This window comes from Grampus griseus (assembly GCF_964374135.1).
Source record: "Grampus griseus genome assembly, chromosome: 10".
NCBI classification, from domain to species: domain Eukaryota; kingdom Metazoa; phylum Chordata; class Mammalia; order Artiodactyla; family Delphinidae; genus Grampus; species Grampus griseus.
In genome coordinates, this window is record NC_139004.1 from 53,766,359 (window position 1) to 53,784,752 (window position 18,394).

Genomic DNA, 18,394 nt, shown 5'->3' on the forward strand with positions numbered 1-18,394 from the left:
AAGCCATCAAGACAGAGTTCCTGGAGCTTTGCTCCCATCTGCTTCCATCTGGCTTGAGTGATGGACGTACCTCTGGGAATCTGCTTTTACTCTACCACCTCCTCCTATTTCATTAAGCAGTGGTTCTCAAAGTGTGGTCCCTGGACCAAGAACATCAGCATCACCTGGGAAGTTAGAGATGCAGCTTCTCAGGCCTTACCCTGAACTACTGAATCAGAAGCTCTAGGGCTGGGGCCCAGCAATCTGTGTTTGAACAAGCCTTACAGGTGATTCTGAGGTAGACTCAAGTTTGAAACCATTGGTCAAAGGATGCCAAACTCTCGTTAATATTACCTACTTTCACATTTGGTCTGCTGTCTGGGCACAGCCCACCTGCCTTGAGACTGTGAAATTAGCTGAAATCTCTACCCGTGTCTCCAGCAGAGGCAGACCCAGTCGTGGAGTCTTTGTCTTGTCTCAGTGGCAGTGGTTCTTCTCACCTGTTGGTGCCCGGGCACAGCTGTGGTCCTCAGCACTTGGCAGGGCCTCAGCATGTGGGGGAGGAAGCCTTGCTCTTAGCTCTCCTACAGCCCTGCATGTGGATTATGCGGTATAAACTTTATTGTAGTTTTTCTTTCACTTTGTATTTTACATCCTATCCGTCCTTGAAATGATTCAGTTCTGCCAAAGTGGATAGAAAAAATAAAACCTTCAAATATTACCAGAACCACTTCAATAGTCTTGAGTGTTTTTCCTGATCAGAGGTTCAGAGCATATGCCAACCTTTTCTTCATTTTCCACTTCCAAAGTTCTGTCACCTCTTTAGTAATTAGGGGGAAATTCTCAGCATGTCAGGCAGGGCACCCAGAGTCACTGTAACCGTAAGCTTTGAAGTCAGGATCCTGAATGTTACCATCAAATCCTCGTTCCCAGCACAGGCTCAGCATGCTGAGGGTTACTTGACAAATATCCATCGAACGGACAGACTCAGTGCGTTTCTGGCCTCTGCAGAGCCTGCAGGTCTGGCTTGATCAATTGCCGGCATATTTTGAATGTTATTGAATTAAGACTTCCTTGAGTAGGCTTGTATTTATCTTGCAAGGAGCTCTGCCAAGATGAAATTAGATTTTATAAGGTCCTGGATGGTTGCGGGAGCCATAGCAAGGCTTTAATATTTCAGAGAGCAGTTATGTTGGGCTTGATCTCAAGTTCAAGGAAAATATGCAATATCTCCTTTGTGTGGTATTTGGTTGGGGGTTTTCAAGCATGATGGTGATAGGCCTCAGACATTACCCTGATTTTAACAGTTGTTTTGGGTTTGGCCAGAAGTGGAAATGACTCAGTGGTCCAAACAGAAATTGCTGTGGGAGGGATGTCTGCTTTCCAAACATAGGAACTTTGTGCTTGCTGTACCCTGTCCCAGGGTGCTTGCCAAGATCTTCACAGGACGTATTTCTTTATAGCATTTGCTAAGAGGCAGTATAGTGCAGTAGCTAAGCGCGCAGACTCCAGAGCCAGACTGCTTGGGTTAGGGCGCTGCCTCCGCCTCTGTCTAGCTGTGTGACCCTAGGCGCGTAATCAATCCCTTTGCTACCCCGGTGTCTTCAGGCAGTAAAATGGAGATAATAGTACTGACTTTATGGAGTTGTTGAGAGGATTAAAATAATTCATACGTGGAAAGTGCTTTGAACACTTTGAACATCTCTTGGCACAAAGAAAGCCTCAATCATTGTTAGCTGTTACTATTATCATTCAGGTTCAGTTCCAAAACCACCTGTTCTGAGAGTCCTTTCCTGACCACTTAATCCAAAACAGCTATCCCCACCTCAGTTTAATCTTTATTACACCACCACATTATGGTCCTCGTGACGCTGGCACGACCTGATATGAGAATTTGTTCTGTTTATTTCATATTTATCTCACCAACCCCAGAAATATGCTCCATGATATCAGGGGTTGTGTCTTGGTCACTGCTGAATCCTCAGCGCCTGGAATACTGCTGAGATCACAGTACGCATTCAGTCAAGACGTGGTGAATGAATTATGGGTTCCAGAGCTAGTCTACTTCTGACCAAACTCAGAGCTATAGTTCTCCCGCAGTGTGGAGAGGCAGGGCATGATCTAGGGCTCCCACACCCCTTGGAGACCAGCTCTTATCCTGCAGTTCTTGAGAGCCTGAGCTGCACTTTGGGGAACTTCGGAGCCTGGTTCATTCCAGCACCTTCTAAGGCCTGAGAGGCATGCAGTGCTCAGCAGGAGCACCGTGCAATGGGGTGTCTCCACAGACTAAAATGACTTGGTCTTTCTAGCCCTCCAAGGACTGAAAATAAAATGAGAAGTTGATGTTTATTTTGAGGAGGCTTGGCTGGCCTCACTCAGACTCAAGGAGATGGATGCAGACGGGCCATGCTGCTCATCCTGACTACTCCTGTGGATGCCTGGTCACTCCTGCCATGAGGTTTTGCTAGTCCATGTCCTGGCACAGTTCACAGGGAGCCTTCAAGTGAGAAAAATCTCACTTCTTCTTTTCCAGGCTTGGCCAAGGGTACATAACATTTGGATGCCCAAATCTATAACTTTCAGCGTTGGGCTTCTCTATTTTATATGCAGATGCATTCATTACGATGCAGCCAGTCTGGGAACACTCAATCAAGACCCTGTTGGGGTCAGGCACTTGATGACTAAAAGCTGTGCTTGTCCACGTGGTTCTGGGATGGTTTATTTTTCAATCCTCCCATATTAATCAGGACAGAATAGGCTGTGCTGCAGAAACAAACAATCCTGATTAAGTCTCAGTGACTTAAATGCAAGAGGAGTTTATTGCTCTTGCCATGTGTGGGGGATTCTCTAGGGCAGCTGTCGTCCAAGTGGTGACTCAGCGAATCAGGCTGCTCTCAGTATGAGGCCTCCCCCGGATCACTGCAGGAGGAGAGGAGAGACTCTGGAATTGTACACAGATTTTCCTCTGTTCAGCTCTGAAGTGATGTGCTTCCCCTCTGCTTCTCTTTCATTGGTTAGAACTGGTCACACGGCCCAGCTACCTGCAAGGGCCTGCAAAGTGTGATCTTCCATGTACGCAGGAAGGGGAGACGAAGTGGGTGTTGGTGAATGCCCTGATTCACCAACCATGCTTCCTGCACCTCCCGAGTGAAAATGACTTCGTTATGCAGAAAGACTGAGACTACTCACTTTGCACCTACTATTTGAAGGGACATTCCCCCAGCATTAAAAAGATACTTACTTTCTGTGCCAAGATTGTAACACAACTTGAATCTTCACTGTCTAAAGAAGAAAAATAAAGTCACATATTTAATATTTAGTGGGGGTACCCTCATGGTAGCACAGCTGTTAGACTGTGACCCACTAATGCATAGGATTTGGATAGAAGAAAAAAGTAATATTTCAAGGACTTGGGACATGTAAGCAGTGACTCAGAGACAGGAATGATTATGAATAGTACCATTAGCATGAAATTAGAAAACCGCTCAGACGTGAGAGTCTTTGAGGGAGAGGCTAACTACCCAGAAGACTTATTCCCTAACTTCGCAGGATTGGTAATGATATAAAGAGATGAAATATTCAGGTCCTTGAATAGAGGTGCCCAGGCATTTGTTAATTTCTTCAAGGAAGATGTGTGGATGCCTGCTATAGGCCGGGCATTGAACTAGAAAGGGATGTGTATATAAGTAAGACATGGTTCAAGCCTTCAGAAAACTCACGGTCTAGTGGGGGATACTGATTAACAAAATAATAATGTCTGTACAACACGGGAATTGTAATAGAGAGGCATGCTCAAGGTGAAGTGGTGGCTTGTGAGGTCAGAAAAGGCAGGAGGAAGTATTTAAACTTACTCTGGAAGAATGGATAAGCATTAACCAGGTAGAGAAGGGAGCAAGAGCATTCCAGAATACTTTTTAAAGGCACAGAGTTGTAAAACAGTAAGGCATGTTTTGGATTGGAGAATACACATATAAATAAATAAATAAAGTATGATTGGAGAATGGAATGGGGATGGCGGGGCATGTGATGTGCCTGGAGTGGTCATCTGGGCCGGGTCACGGGGAGTCTTGTTTGCCATGTTAAGGAACTTGGGTTTTATCTTGAGGATAATAAGGTGCCTTGGAAGAGTTTTAAGCTGGAAGCATAAGGCAATAATGATTCAGTTTTCTTTGGTAGCTGGCAGGAGGATTGGGTTAGAAATGACGAGACTAGAAGCAGGGAGACTGGTGGGGAGACTGATGGGGAAACTGATGAACTGGCCCAGGTGAGAAATGGTGGGATCTGCACTAGGACAGTGACCCCTGGAGATGAAGACGAGACCTAGTGAGTCTGGCATTGTTGCAGCAGAGACAAAGGAACAGCACACTGTACTTTTGATGCTGCTCAGATTAGGGGTACAAAAGAGGGTGTGGTGAAGGTAGGAGCCATCAAGAACTATATGATGTTTCTAACTCTGGTCTTGCCAGATGTAGCAGATGCTATTGGTGCCTTGTCCAGAGCCCATTTATCACGCTGGGTTGCCCACCCCCTAACTGCTGGGAATGTAGGCTGCTGAAAGCTCACAGTTGTACTCCTTCTCCAGAGAATTGTCTTCCTTTGATAGGAGCTGCCTGGCTCTGGTGCATGCACGTGTCTTATCCTGGGGAAGCCCGCAGCCAGTGATGGATGCATATGGGAGCACAAAAGTTGGACCTAAAGGGTGCACAACATTGTGTTGTAGTTTGTCTCCAGAGCCTCTGTGGTCAAATCAAAGCTAGACTTTACCTGAGACCCCCATCCTTGCTTGGTTCCTTTCTCTGCCTTAGCCTGCTTTCCTCCCTCCCTCGTTTCTGACAGCACTTCCTTAATATGGCACGTGCAGCAGAATCCTTGTCTCAGGCGCTGCATCAAGAGAAACCAGTCTGAGATACCAGGAAATGGTGGAGATGGAAGTTAATAAATGATTGGAAAATAAAACCCGCAAACTGCTACCCATCTGAGGAATGAGAATTAGAAAACATAGTCTGAGAACAAATGATGCAGTGGAACTGAGGACAGACACCCTCATCGTCTTGCCCATCTTTGAACGAGAATCCGAATTCTTCAAAGTGTGTGTGTACATGCTGCCCTTAGGGATCTGGGCCACAGCTGCTGAGTCCCAGGCCCCTTCTGATGCTCATCTATCTACGAAGCAGATGTGGCAGGTGGTGGAAAGTAGAGTGAGGGTCTGAAGTGTTCTCTTGTTTCAGTAGAGCAGCCTTGGCAATAAACCTGTGGTGGCTGGACCCCAGTCGCCTCATCTGGAAAGAGAAAGGTTGGGACCAAATAACCGCACCTTCTCCAGACCTAGCTTCAGCTTTGGAATGGAATTGCAAATACCAATAATATCTATCTCCTTTTTTTTTTTTTTTTTTGCCTGGGTGGCCCTGAAGGCTGTGGGCTGCAGAAATAGATAAAATGTGTCCCTGGCACACTCCCTTCCTTTCTAAGCCACCTTTACAAAGCCTGTGGCTCCCTCCTGTCCCCTTTATGCTGAAAAACACTACTCATGTGGGTAGAAGTCATTTTTAGCCTCTGCGTCTGGGTCGAAGGCTCCGAGCCCAGTTTCCCCATTGTTTTGTTGTCTCCTGTTCAAAGTGGACCCCACCATGCTGAGGAGCAGCCTGGCCAGGAGGGCGCCAGGCCAGTGCCGTGGGCGGCCTTGCAGTTACCCTCTTCCCAGTGAACAAACATCAGGTCACTGGCACGCAGAACAATACTAAGAGGGGCTGGCTGGGAGTTTTATTTTTGACTTCCCCTTCCAAAAAGCTTTGCTTCATTTTGGCGTGGGGACAAAAGGCAACTACCCCTTTCTGCAAACACTATAAAACCATATACAGACCAAACCTCCCTTGGTGCTTTAATCAGGCAGCTGAAAGGTACCAGGTCCAGGTTGATGCTGAGGGCTTGTGTGCAAGGATGAAAATGCTCCAGGTCATCTTATACCCTGTGGGTTGTTGTGACTTGTCATTTTAGCTCCTGGTGTTATAGATGGCCTAGAGAGGAAGCGGGGGAAGAGAGTGGTCAGAGAGAGGGAGAAGCAGGGGAAGGAGAGATAGTGGGAGGAGATGATAGAGACAGGGAGAACAGTAAAGAAAGCCATTGAGGGACAGGGAGAGAGGGAGAGAGAGATTAAAGAGAGGGAATTAAAAAGAGAGAATTAGAAACAGAGAGGCAAAGACACACAGAGAAGGAAAAGGGACAGGAGAGAAGAAAAGTGAGGAGAAGAAGAGAAAAAGAAGGGAGAGTTAGAGAGAAAGGTAGAGATGTGGATGAATTAAAAATAGTGGAGGATTCTTGCTCATTGCGAAGAATTTTGGAAGAGGAGGGTCACGGGCTGAGGCACAGTTGCATTGAGGAAGGGTAGTTATGAGTGAGCAAAACGGATGAAAAACTCTGAAAAACCATTTTGGCAGGCCCAGGATTGGGGGAACTGAGGGATATATGAGGCCAGGCTGGGTTTTAGGCCCAGGGCACACTGGCTCTTCCCAGGACCCTGGTGTCCCCAGCACACCCCCATCTGCCCAGGCACTGGCCAGTATCCCTGCAGCTGCCTTCCTTTAAAAGGAGGGGGCCTTAGGATCATGACCTTCTTTCCGACTCTCTGCTGAGTGCAATAGGAAAGGGGATGCTGTAGGGGGATCTACAGACACTTAGGGCACAGGGTTCTGCCTCTGTCCCCTGCCAGCTGTGCAGGCTTTGGCAAAGCCTGACCTTTCTGAACCTCAGTTCTGTCGTATGTAAAATGGTGATGACAGTGATACTGACGGAACTGTGTTTCTGTCCAGTGTAGGAGGGTCCCTAGTGCATTGCTTTCTCCCCTTCCCCATGACACTTCCCAGTAGAGTTCCCCGAGTGACTGTGGAGTTTGGGGTTTCTTCCTGACACAGCTTAACCCCCTGGTCTCTTAGGAATAAGGTTCCAGAAATAAGGAAAAGCGCTAGGTTGTAGCCTCCAGCCAGGCATAGAGGCACCGCTCTGGTAACTATGAAGACCTAGTCAGTTGGGTTTGGCTCTTGTGAGGGGGCAGGGTTGTGACAGCATTTCACGCCCAGAAGATAATGCCGCAGCTCGTTCAGCCCACGTTGGGCCCCTGTAAGCCTTGCACACTTAGATGTTTTGGGTAACGGGCATGTTAATGAGCTTGGTGGTCAGGATGAAGCTGGGGAGCCATGTCCACCAGGTTCTGCTCAGCCAGGGCAAGGGGAAGTGCAGCCCTGAGGTCCTATCCACCGGCCGTGAAATAAAATCAACGGAACAACTGCCTTCCCCAGGCTGCAATCAGAGATGGTTTTTTTTTTCTTCAGCTCTTTTCATTGCCATTTTGGCTTTTTGGATGATCATCCCCCAGTTCCAGTTCTTCTGCCCTGACGTGGGGATTCTTGTAGTCATGAGACTGCCTGCCCTGGGTGAATGTCAGGCTGAGGCCAGAGACTTGGCATTGCCAGAGAACACAATGCATGCTCCCATTTAATCTGTTGAAATTGATCAAAGGAATGGCTCCAGACCAACACGTGAGTTGCTTTCCTAATACCACCGTTTACCAAACCCCCCCGCGGGGGGCCAGGCTCCACTGCACAGACATCTCCTCCTATCCTCACCATCCCCCACCTCCCGCCCCAAGGATAACAGGAATACAGTGTTGTGTGTTTCAGTGCAGATGTGAGAAAGCTCAGAGAGATGAAGACTTGGCTTACAAATGGTGGAGCCAGGATGGGACGGGGGCCAGTCCCCCAGACTCATGGACCCCAAGCTCCCAGGAGGACCATGGATGGGATGCTGGATGGAGGACTCTTGTAGGTGAGGGAAACGCAGCCTGAGTCAATGTGGATGGACAGAAAAAAGCTCCCCTTGCCTTTGGCAGAGGTCAGAATAGTGGCAGAAGGCTCCCTCTGCTGAGGTTAGAAGAGGTAAGGATCCTAGTCATCACTGCCCTGCTAGTACTGAACATTTAATTGGAAATATGCCCCCAAAGGGAGCGGGGCAAAACTTCAGACTGAGATGGCTTTGGTCATAGAACTCTAGAAATTTAGTTTCAGTTGTTTCATCTTAGTAATTAAGGGTTTGAAAGGCACGGACAGGCTTTCCCTTGCTTTGCAAATGACCCACGCACGCGCGTGCGCACACTTACATCACCGCCTGGAGCTTCAGAGAGAGCCAGGCCACACTACTGGACAGCTTGGGAGGCTGCCTTGACTCCATTCCCTAATTGCTTCCAGGGACCCAGGCAAGCAGACACCACCTGGGCATTGTAGCTGTCATCTCACAAGGAAGGAGGAGGGACAGTATCCTTTGAGAAGATGCTTCATTTTCTGTGCCTTTTCTCCTGCCTGCACTGCTGGGTCTCTGCTGGGGCTGGAGAGATTAAGGGATGATTGTGTTCCTGCATTCCCTTGGGCTGTATCATGTGCCCAGGCACTTGGATCGGGCTGCTCTATAGCACTGATCAGTTTCCAGTACAAGGATCTGTTTCCAAGGCCGTCTTCACCACTACATTGTCAACTCCCACTGAGCCCGGGGCCAAGCCGGATTCACTGTTCTCTCTGAGCACAGAATCTTCTGGTGGAGAAGCTGGAAAGAAGGCATTGAGGACAGAGTCAGAAAATAACATTGCCCTGGCAGCCTCACCACAACTCCTCCAGATTTGCCTTTCATCTGCAGATGCAGAAATCCAGACCTACCAATGAACCAGAATTCCAGGAATTCCTAAGAAGCCAGGGAGCTGGGCTAGCAAGTAATGTGTTAGTTTTGCCATAAGAAATAGAATAGGTCAGACCAGCATCCTAGCTCCCTGTGAACAAATCTGCATTGGATACCCAAGGCATTGGTTCTCACACTTGAAAGAGCATCAGAATCACCGGGAAGGCTTGTTAAAACACAGAGGGCTGGGCCCCACTCCTGAAGTTCTTCTGATTCAGTAAATCTGGGGTGGAGCCTGTGAATTTGCATTTCCATTATGTTCCCAGGTGATGCTGATGCTGTGGGTCCAGGGACCCCAACTTTGAGAACCATTGTGCTAGGTCAATATGAATGTATTACATGGAGAGGGAAACATGGCTCCAGTGGTCCCCAAACGCTGGGGATCTACAGGGCTATCTGGGTCATTATATACCACACTGCTTCCATTTTTCCTTCTCGTCGTCTTCTTATAAAAATAACCAAACCAAAAGAAAAAATATCCACAACAACAAAAATGATCCTAAACAATAGCGATAATAACCACCACTACACACGCAAAAGAAAGACCAAAAAAAATGTATCCTCAGTGTTGTGAAATGGTTTTGCACAATGTCCTTAGTTGGAAATGACCCTAGTTCCGGACAGCAGGGAACCCTGGCTTGGTCTAGGTGGAACAGAGTTTGCCAGCAAGATCCCCAGCCCAAGGGCAGGAGGCAGATCAGGTGATGGCCCTGCTCAGAGGAAAGCATGCCAGGAAGTTGGTGTGAGGATGAGCCATCCTCCCCACCTGTTCTCTCCTCAGCACAGCTGTCTCCTAAGGCATGGACGCCTCACCATCTGTGCTTTTAACGTGCGAAACACATTTTAAAATATACTATTTAATTAAAAATGATATTTGTCAGCTCACTGCTGCGCCAACTCCCTTCCCACAGTTGTATTGCTGCCGGAGCTCTAGTGCAACCGGAGAAGAAGTCAGCTTTCCAGGGAGCAGAGGTTGGGCAGTGGTGTGGAAGTTCAAGGCAAAGCCTCAAAGCTTTTTAGAGCCAGTGGTCAGACCCTTGTGTTGTCCCTGGAGATCTGGAACCCTCCGGAGGTCAGGGTTAGACAGTCTAAGGTACTGATGTTTCTGGAAGGGCTGGGCACCTCTTAACCCTCCATGAACTTTTCCACCCTTTCTCCCACTTGCAGATCAGACCATGTAAATATTAATCCATCAGTATGTCTACCTAAAAAATCCTAATAATCTGCAAACTACACATCCCTGCCTAGAAGCTGCCTGGGTACCTTGGGTCTCATAGCTGGCATGTACCTTCTTCTTTCAAAGTCTAAACGATACTTCTGTTGGGCTTGTTTGCTTCCCTCCATTGTGGAAGTTTGGAAGATTTTTCACAGCCTCTTCCTGCTGTGCTGTGAATTCATGCCTGCTCAGCTGGTACCGCTTTCCCATGGTGAGGAGTCTAGGGGTGTCATCTGGGCTTTTAGCTCTGTTGTCAGCTTTGAAATGAATTGTAACCATGTTTTGTGGCAAAAGGGAAGAGGTGAGGGAAGGAGGAAGAGAGGGAGAGAGAGAGAGAGAGAGAGAGCGGCCTAATTCTAGATGGGTATGTTTTCTGATCAGTCTCTAGAAAAATCTTCCCTGTTCATTGTGTGCCCCAAACCCAGGACTGTAAATGGTTTTTTTTTCAAAATTTTTGCTTTCAGTCTAGCTTGTGGTTTGAAGGCAGAAGGACCACCAGGTGGAGCTAGAGAGAGGCTTGTTTTGGATGAGGCAGTAGCGTACTGACTGACTTAGAAAACAATTAGTCTTAAAAAAGAGTTTACTTTTCATATCTTAAAATGAAAGTTAAGACCTAGTGAGTCTTTGCAGTTCATGGTTCTTCTATAGAAAGGTCATATGCTTTTAGCAGTGCCAAGCATTGTCCCTTCAACCTCAAACCAACTGTAGGCAACTTCCTTTTCTACCCCCCTCTCTCCCTCTCTCCGTCTTCTCTCCCTCCTTCCCTCCCCCTCCCCCATTCTGATTTGAGGATTCACGTGTCTGTGTCGTAAAGCACTTTTCAGAGGCTCCATGGACTCAAATGAAAGGGCAGAGCTGCTCAGCCTCTCATGTCAGATCTCACTGCTCTGGACCAAATGGCATTATTAGTTTGGAGAAATTCCTTCAGTAAACTTCCACTGAATATTTGTGTAGCACTTTCTAGGGATTACTAATAGTTCTCAGATTAATCCGACAGTTTCATCTCACTTGTGATCTGTCCTTCTCAGTGCATTATTTGGAACTCCTTGTCCGTCCTTGAAAGCATATGAGATAGTTTTACCAGTCATACTTTTTAAGACAAACATTTTCAAGTTCAGAGTGCACAGATGATAAATACATAATGCTCTACATTTTTAGATTAATTGGTAATTAATTTTTGCAAAGAGCTTTGGAGATAAAAAGTGTTGTGCACTATCATGTCAAATTAGTGTTGATTGCAAAGATTTTTAAGTTTAACACCATGTGAATGTTGGCTCTTTGAGACCTCTTATATTGTGTTTCTGGAACAAAAGGGCACTACTTTGGAATCTTACATCAATTATTGGATAAATGAGAGAGGGTCAGTGACCTCGACAAACACAGCAATCAGTCTGATAGCAAACACACACACACATACACACACACACACACACACGTGCAGGCCTGATAAGAATTTTGACTGCATTGGGAAGGACATTCTGCATCACATCATGGGCAGACTGGAGTGAGGAAAAATGGTGATGAAAAGATGGGTCATTGTGGAGCCTGAAGATGTACTTTTTCTTGATTTCAAATTGAATGAATTGAACTGGGTGAATATGTTGATTCAGTCCTCAAAGGTCAAAAACAAAAACAAAAACAAAAAACAAAACCAAGCAGGAGACATGGGAAGGCAGAGAAGGCCTCAGGAAAGTACCCCATAAAGCAGTGACACAGAGCACAGACCTGGATGCCTGGTGGGGACAGCACAGACTGTGGAACCACCCAAATGTGGAGTCACTACTCACCCAGCTGCCTTTTGGTTATATAACCTTGGGAGTCTCAGTTTCCCCTCTGAAAGATGGGACAATAATACCTACCTCAGGGGTTGTTTTAAGCGACAAATGAGGTAAATAGTGGCTGGCAGGTGATGTTTTCCATAAGTGTTATCCTAGGTGTCGTGATACCTAGGGACATCCAGAGAGGGTTCCCCAAGTTGTGCTGGGGATAAGGACCCTATAGGGTAAGAGTATTTGAGCCACGTTGAGCAATAAAGATAGCTCACACTTCATAAATAGCTCAAATAGCTCAATAAATTGCATCCAGCTTTGGGGTTACAGTGCACCATCACTCTTGTTCTTTCATGGTATCCTCACAACCTCCTTGTGAGATCAAGGCAAGCAGTATTTTCCCAAAACCAGAAATGGGAAAGTTGAGTGATTTGCCTACTCAGATCTTTTGATTCTAAGCCCAGCGCGATTCTGCTGCATCTCCAAAGGTACCAGCAGGGAGCGAAAGGAAGGAAACCAATGTGGATCTTAGTTCTGGCACAAAGGAATCATTCCTCAGATGGAGAGAAGGAGGGAACCTCCACCTCCTCATTCCTGTGGGTCAAAGAGCTCCTGTGCATGGGGTGTGTGTGTGTGCACAGTCATACACACTCACACTCACACACACCCCTGAAGATAACCTGACAGCTAGTTAAAAGCATCTGCCAAGTGCCTGCCTGTAATTCTTTAAAAAAGGAAGATGCCATTTCCAAACGCTAATCTTCACTTTTTTTGTTTTTTTTTTTTTTTTTGAGAAAAAGGACAGTCTGATTTGGAGACTAGTAGGATGAGGGAAAGACTTGCTGGGCTAGTTCTAGAAGTGTGAACGTGGCATGCTTGTCTGGGTATTAAGGTACTGCAAATTTAATTTTTTCCCCACAGCTTTACATGAATGTCTTTCTGATGTATCCCTTCTCTTCTTATGAAATGAGAAGGCTGGCAAACACAGAGGAGAGGACTTTTATTGTGTTAAAAGGAGCTTTATTTGAGACATGTTTCCATAACGACAGACTTTTTATATATAGAAACAACTCTACCTGCTTTTTAAAAAAAATGCTTTTGGAATCAAAGTCTGAGTCATTTTAAATCTGGTAAATTCTTAAGATACTCTGGGGGTAGAGAGCAAGGGTCCACAGACACTTTCAAATCAGTGGGTTCATGGGCAATTGGGCTGCACATTGCTTCACCAGTTCTCTGTGGACCCTCTGGCCTGGCCCTGGGCCGCAACCTGCACCGAGAAAGCCGGAGAGGATGCTGGCAGCTCCCCTGTCACATGCAGTTCCATCTCCCATCACCTCCTTATTCTCTCCTCCTCTCTCTTTCTCTTTCCTCACTTTCTTTTCTGCCCTCTGACTCAGCAGGTGAATAACGTGCTGGAATCTTGGCCATAAATGGATCCCAAGCTTTGCTCCATGACCCAGTCACTTGGGTGGGCCGATGAAACTATAGATTCTGGGGCCTCATACCACATACCCTGAATTAATTCAGGCCAGAGAACCTTCATTTCTAAGCTTCTCCCCAAGTGATTCTGAGCCCACCAGCCTGGCCTGAGTCCTGCTAACAGAATAAAGAACAAGGTTATAGGTTACACTGAGCACTGTTTGTGTGAGTGCATTGGACCCTTGTAATCACCCCAGGGACAGATGCAGCAGCTGAGGCTCAGGAAGCTTAAGTAATTTGCTCCAGGGTTAACTATTTATTCGGTCATTTATTCATTGAACTACTGAATGATTTCTTCTTTCATCATGTTTTTTTTGGGGGGGGCATGCCCTAAAAAATACATAGAGGAATACAGCACAGTAGCTCCCCTCAAAGTGACTATAACAAAGTGGATCACACAGCTCATTGCTGCTAGAACCAGGGCTCAAATCTCGTATTCTGACTCCAGATCATGTGTTTTTAGAAAACCTTTCTCTTTTTTTTGAAGGAATTATAGACTCATAAGAAGCTGTAAAAATAGTACAGAGTTCCTGCATACCCATCACCCGGCTTCTCCCAAAGGTAAATTTTACAAAACTATAGTGCTTTATAAAACCCAGGGAATTGACATTTGGCACAATACAACTAACCAGACTCCAGGGCTTACTCAGACTTCACATTTTCTTTTTTTTTTTAACATCTTTATTGGAGAATAATTGCTGTAAAATGGTGTGTTGGTTTCTGCTGTACAACAAAGTGAATCAGTTATACATATACATATGTTCCCATATCTCTTCCCTCTTGCGTGTCCCTTCCTCCCACCCTCCCTATCCCACCCCTCCAGGCGGTCACAAAGCACCGAGCTGATCTCCCTGTGCCATGCGGCTGCTTCCCACTAGCTATCTACCTTACGGTTTGATAGTGTATATATGTCCATGCCTCTCTCTCACTTTGTCACAGCTTACCCTTCCCCCTCCCCATACCCTCAAGTCCATTTTCTAGTGGGTCTCTGTCTTTATTCCCGTCCTACCCCTAGGTTCTTCATGACATTTTTCTTTTCTCTTAGATTCCATATATATGTGTTAGTATACGGTATTTGTTTTTCTCCTTCTGACTTACTTCACTCTATATGACAGACTCCAGGTCCATCGACCTCACTACAAATAACTCAATTTCGTTTCTTTTTATGGCTGAGTAATATTCCATTGTATATATGTGCCACATCTTCTTTATCCATTCATCTGTTGATGGACACTTAGGATGCTTCCATGTCCTGGCTATTGTAAATACAGCTGCAATGAACATTTTGGTACATGACTCTTTTTGAATTATGGTTTTCTCAGGGTATGTGCCCAGTAGTGGGATTGCTGGATCGTATGGTAGTTCTATTTCTAGTTTTTTAAGGAACCTCCATACTGTTCTCCATAGTGGCTGTATCAATTTACATTCCCACCAACAGTGCAAGAGTGTTCCCTTTTCTCCACACACTCTCCAACATTCATTGTTTCTAGATTTTTTGATGATGGCCATTCTGACCAGTGTGAGGTGATACCTCACTGTAGTTTAGATTTGCTTTTCTCTAATGATTAGTAATGTTGAGCATCCTTGCATGTGCTTGTTGGCAATCTGTATATCTTCTTTGGAGAAATGTCTATTTAGATCTTCTGCGTATTTTTGGATTGGGTTTTTTGTTTGTTTGTTTTGTTATTGAGCTGCATGAGCTGCTTGTAAATTTTGGAGATTAATCCTTTGTCAGTTGCTTCATTTGCAAATATTTTCTCCCATTCTGAGGGTTGTCTTTTGGTCTTGTTTATGGTTTCCTTTGCTGTGCAAAAGCTTTGAAGTTTCATTAGGTCCCATTTGTTTATTTTTGTTTTTATTTCCATTTCTCTACAAGGTGGGTCAAAAAGAATCTTGCTGTGATTTATGTCATAGAGTGTTCTGCCTATGTTTTCCTCTAAGAGTTTTATAGTGTCTGGCCTTACATTTAGGTCTTTAATCCATTTTGAGTTTCTTTTTGTGTTGGTGTTAGGGAGTGTTCTAATTTCATACTTTTTCATGTACCTGTCCAGTTTTCCCAGCATCACTTATTGAAGAGGCTGTCTTTTCTCCACTGTATATTCTTGCCTCCTTTATCAAAGATAAGGTGACCATATGTGCGTGGGTTTATCTCTGGGCTTTCTATCCTTTTCCATTGATCTATATTTCTGTTTTTGTACCATACTGTCTTGATTACTGTAGATTTGTAGTATAGTCTGAAGTCAGGGAGCCTGATTCCTCCAGCTCCATTTTTTGTTCTCAAGATTGCTTTGGCTCTTCGGGGTCTTTTGTGTTTCCATACAAATTGTGAACTTTTTTGTTCTAGTTCTGTAAAAATTGCCAAAGGTAGTTTGATAGGGATTGCATTGAATCTGTAGATTGCTTTGGGTAGTATAGTCATTTTCACAATGTTGATTCTTCCAATCCAAGAACATGGTATATCTCTCCATCTATTTGTATCATCTTTAATTTCTTTCTTCAGTGTCTTATAATTTTCTGCATACAGGTCTTTTGTCTCCTTAGGTAAGTGTATTCCTAGATATTTTATTCTTTTTGCTGCAATGGTAAATGGGAGTGTTTTCTTAATTTCACTTTCAGATTTTTCATCATTAGTGTATAAGAATGCCAGAGTTTCTGTGCATTAATTTTGTAGCCTGCTACTTTACCAAATTCATTAATTAGCTCTAGTAGTTTTCTGGTATCATCTTTAGGATTCTCTATGTATAGTATCATGTCATCTGCAAACAGTGACAGCTTTACTTCTTTTCTGATTTGGATTCCGTTTATTTCTTTTTCTTCTCTGATTGTTGTGGTTAAAACTTCCAAAACTATGTTGAATATGAGTGGTGAGAGTGGGCAACCTTGTCGTTTTCCTGATCTTAGTGGAAATGGTTTCAGTTTTTCACCATTAAGGACGATGTTGGCTTGTCATATATGGCCTTTATTATGTTGAGGAAAGTTCCCTCTATGCCTACTTTCTGCAGGGTTTTTTATCATAAATGGGTGTTGAATTTTGTCAAAAGCTTTCTCTGCATCTATTGAGATGATCATATGGTTTTTCTCCTTCAATTTGTTAATATGGTGTATCACGTTGATTGATTTGCGTGTATTGAAGAATCCTCACATTCCTGGTATAAACCCCATTTGATCATGGTGTATGATCCTTTTACTGTGCTGTTGGATTCTGTTTGCTAGTATTTTGTTGAGGATTTTTGCATCTATGTTCATCAGTGATATTGGCCTGTAGTTTGCTTTCTTCATGACATCTTTGTCTGGTATTGGTATCAGGGTGATGGTTGCTGCATAGAATGAGTTTGCGAGTGTTCCTCCCTCTGCTATATTTTGGAAGAGTTTGAGAAGGATAGGTGTTAGCTCTTCTCTAAATGTTTGATAGAATTCACCTGTGAAGGCATCTGATCCTGGGCTTTTGTTTGTTGGAAGCTTTTTAATCACAGTTTCAATTTCAGTGCTTGTGATTGGTCTGTTCATATTTTCTATTTCTTCCTGGTTCAGTCTCGGCAGGTTGTGCCTTTCTAAGAATTTGTCCATTTCTTCCAGGTTGTCCATTTTATTGGCATAGAGTTGCTTGTAGTAATCTCTCATGATCTTTCATATTTCTGCAGTGTCAGTTGTTACTTCTCCTTTTTCATTTCTTATTCTGTTGATTGGAGTCTTCTCCCTTTTTTCCCTGATGAGTCTGGCTAGTGGTTTATCAATTTTGTTTATCTTCTCAAAGAACCAGCTTTTAGTTTTATTGATCTTTGCTATTGTTTCCTTCGTTTCTTTTTCATTTATTTCTGATCTGATCTTTGATTTCTTTCCGTCTGCTAAATTTGGGGGTTTTTTGTTCTTCTTTCTCTAATTGCTTTAGGTGCAAGTTTAGGTTGTTTATTTGAAATGTTTCCTGTTTCTTAAGGTAGGATTGTATTGCTATAAACTTCCCTCTTAGAACTGCTTTTGTTGCATCCCATAGGTTTTGGGTCGTCGAGTCTCCATTGTCTTTTGTTTCTAGGTGTTTTTTGATTTCCTCTTTGATTTCATTAATGATCATTTCGATATTAAGTAGTATATTGTTTAGCCTCCATGTGTTTGTAGTTTTTACAGATCTTTTTCTGTAATTGATATCTAGTGTCATAGCGTTGTGGTTGGAAAAGATACTTGATATGATTTCATTTTCCTAAATTTACCAAGGCTAGATTTGTGATGCAAGATATGATCTATCCTGGAGAATGTTCCATGAGCACTTGAGAAAAATGTGTATTCTGTTGTTTTTGGATGGAATGTCCTATAAATATCAATTAAGTCCATCATGTTCAATGAATCATTTAAATCTTGTGTTTCCTTATTTATTTTCATTTTGGATGATCTGTCCATTGGTGAAAGTGGGGTGCTAAAGTCCCCTACTATGATTGTGTTACTGTCGATTTCCCCTTTTATGGCTCTTAGTATTTGCCTTATGTATTGAGGTGCTCCTATGTTGGGTGCATAAATATTTTCAATTGTATCTTCTTTTTGGATCTATCCCATGATCATTATGTAGTGTCCTTCTTTGTCTCTTGTAATAGTCTTTATTTTAAAGTCTATTTTGTCTGATATGAGAATTGCTACTCCAGCTTTCTTCTGATTTCCATTTGCATGGGATATCTGTTTCCCCTCACCTGCAGTCTGTATGTGTCCCTAGGTCTGAAGTGGGTCTCTTGTAGACAGCATATACAGGTCTTGTTTCTGTTTCCATTCAGCCAGTCTGTGTCTTTTGGTGGGAGCATTTAATGCATTTACATTTAAGGTAATTATTGATATGTATGTTCCTATTCCCATTAACTTAATTGTTTTGGGTTTGTTATTGTAGGTCTTTTCTTTCTCTTGTGTTTCTTGCCTAGAGAAGTTCCTTTAGCATTTGTTGTAAAGCTGGTTTGGTGGTGCTGAACTCTCTCAGCTTTTGCTTGTCTGTAAAGGTTTTAATTTCTCCATCAAATCTGAATGAGATCCTTGCTGGGTAGAGTTATCTTGGTTGTAGGTTTTTCTCCTTCATCACTTTAAATATGTCCTGCCAGTCCCTTCTGGCTTGCAGAGTTTCTGCTGAAAGATCAGCTGTTAACCTTATGGGGATTCCCTTGTGTGTTATTTGTTGTTTTTCCCTTGCTGCTTTTAATATGTTTTCTTTGTATTTAATTTTTGATAGTTTGATTAATATGTGTCTTGGCATGTTTCACCT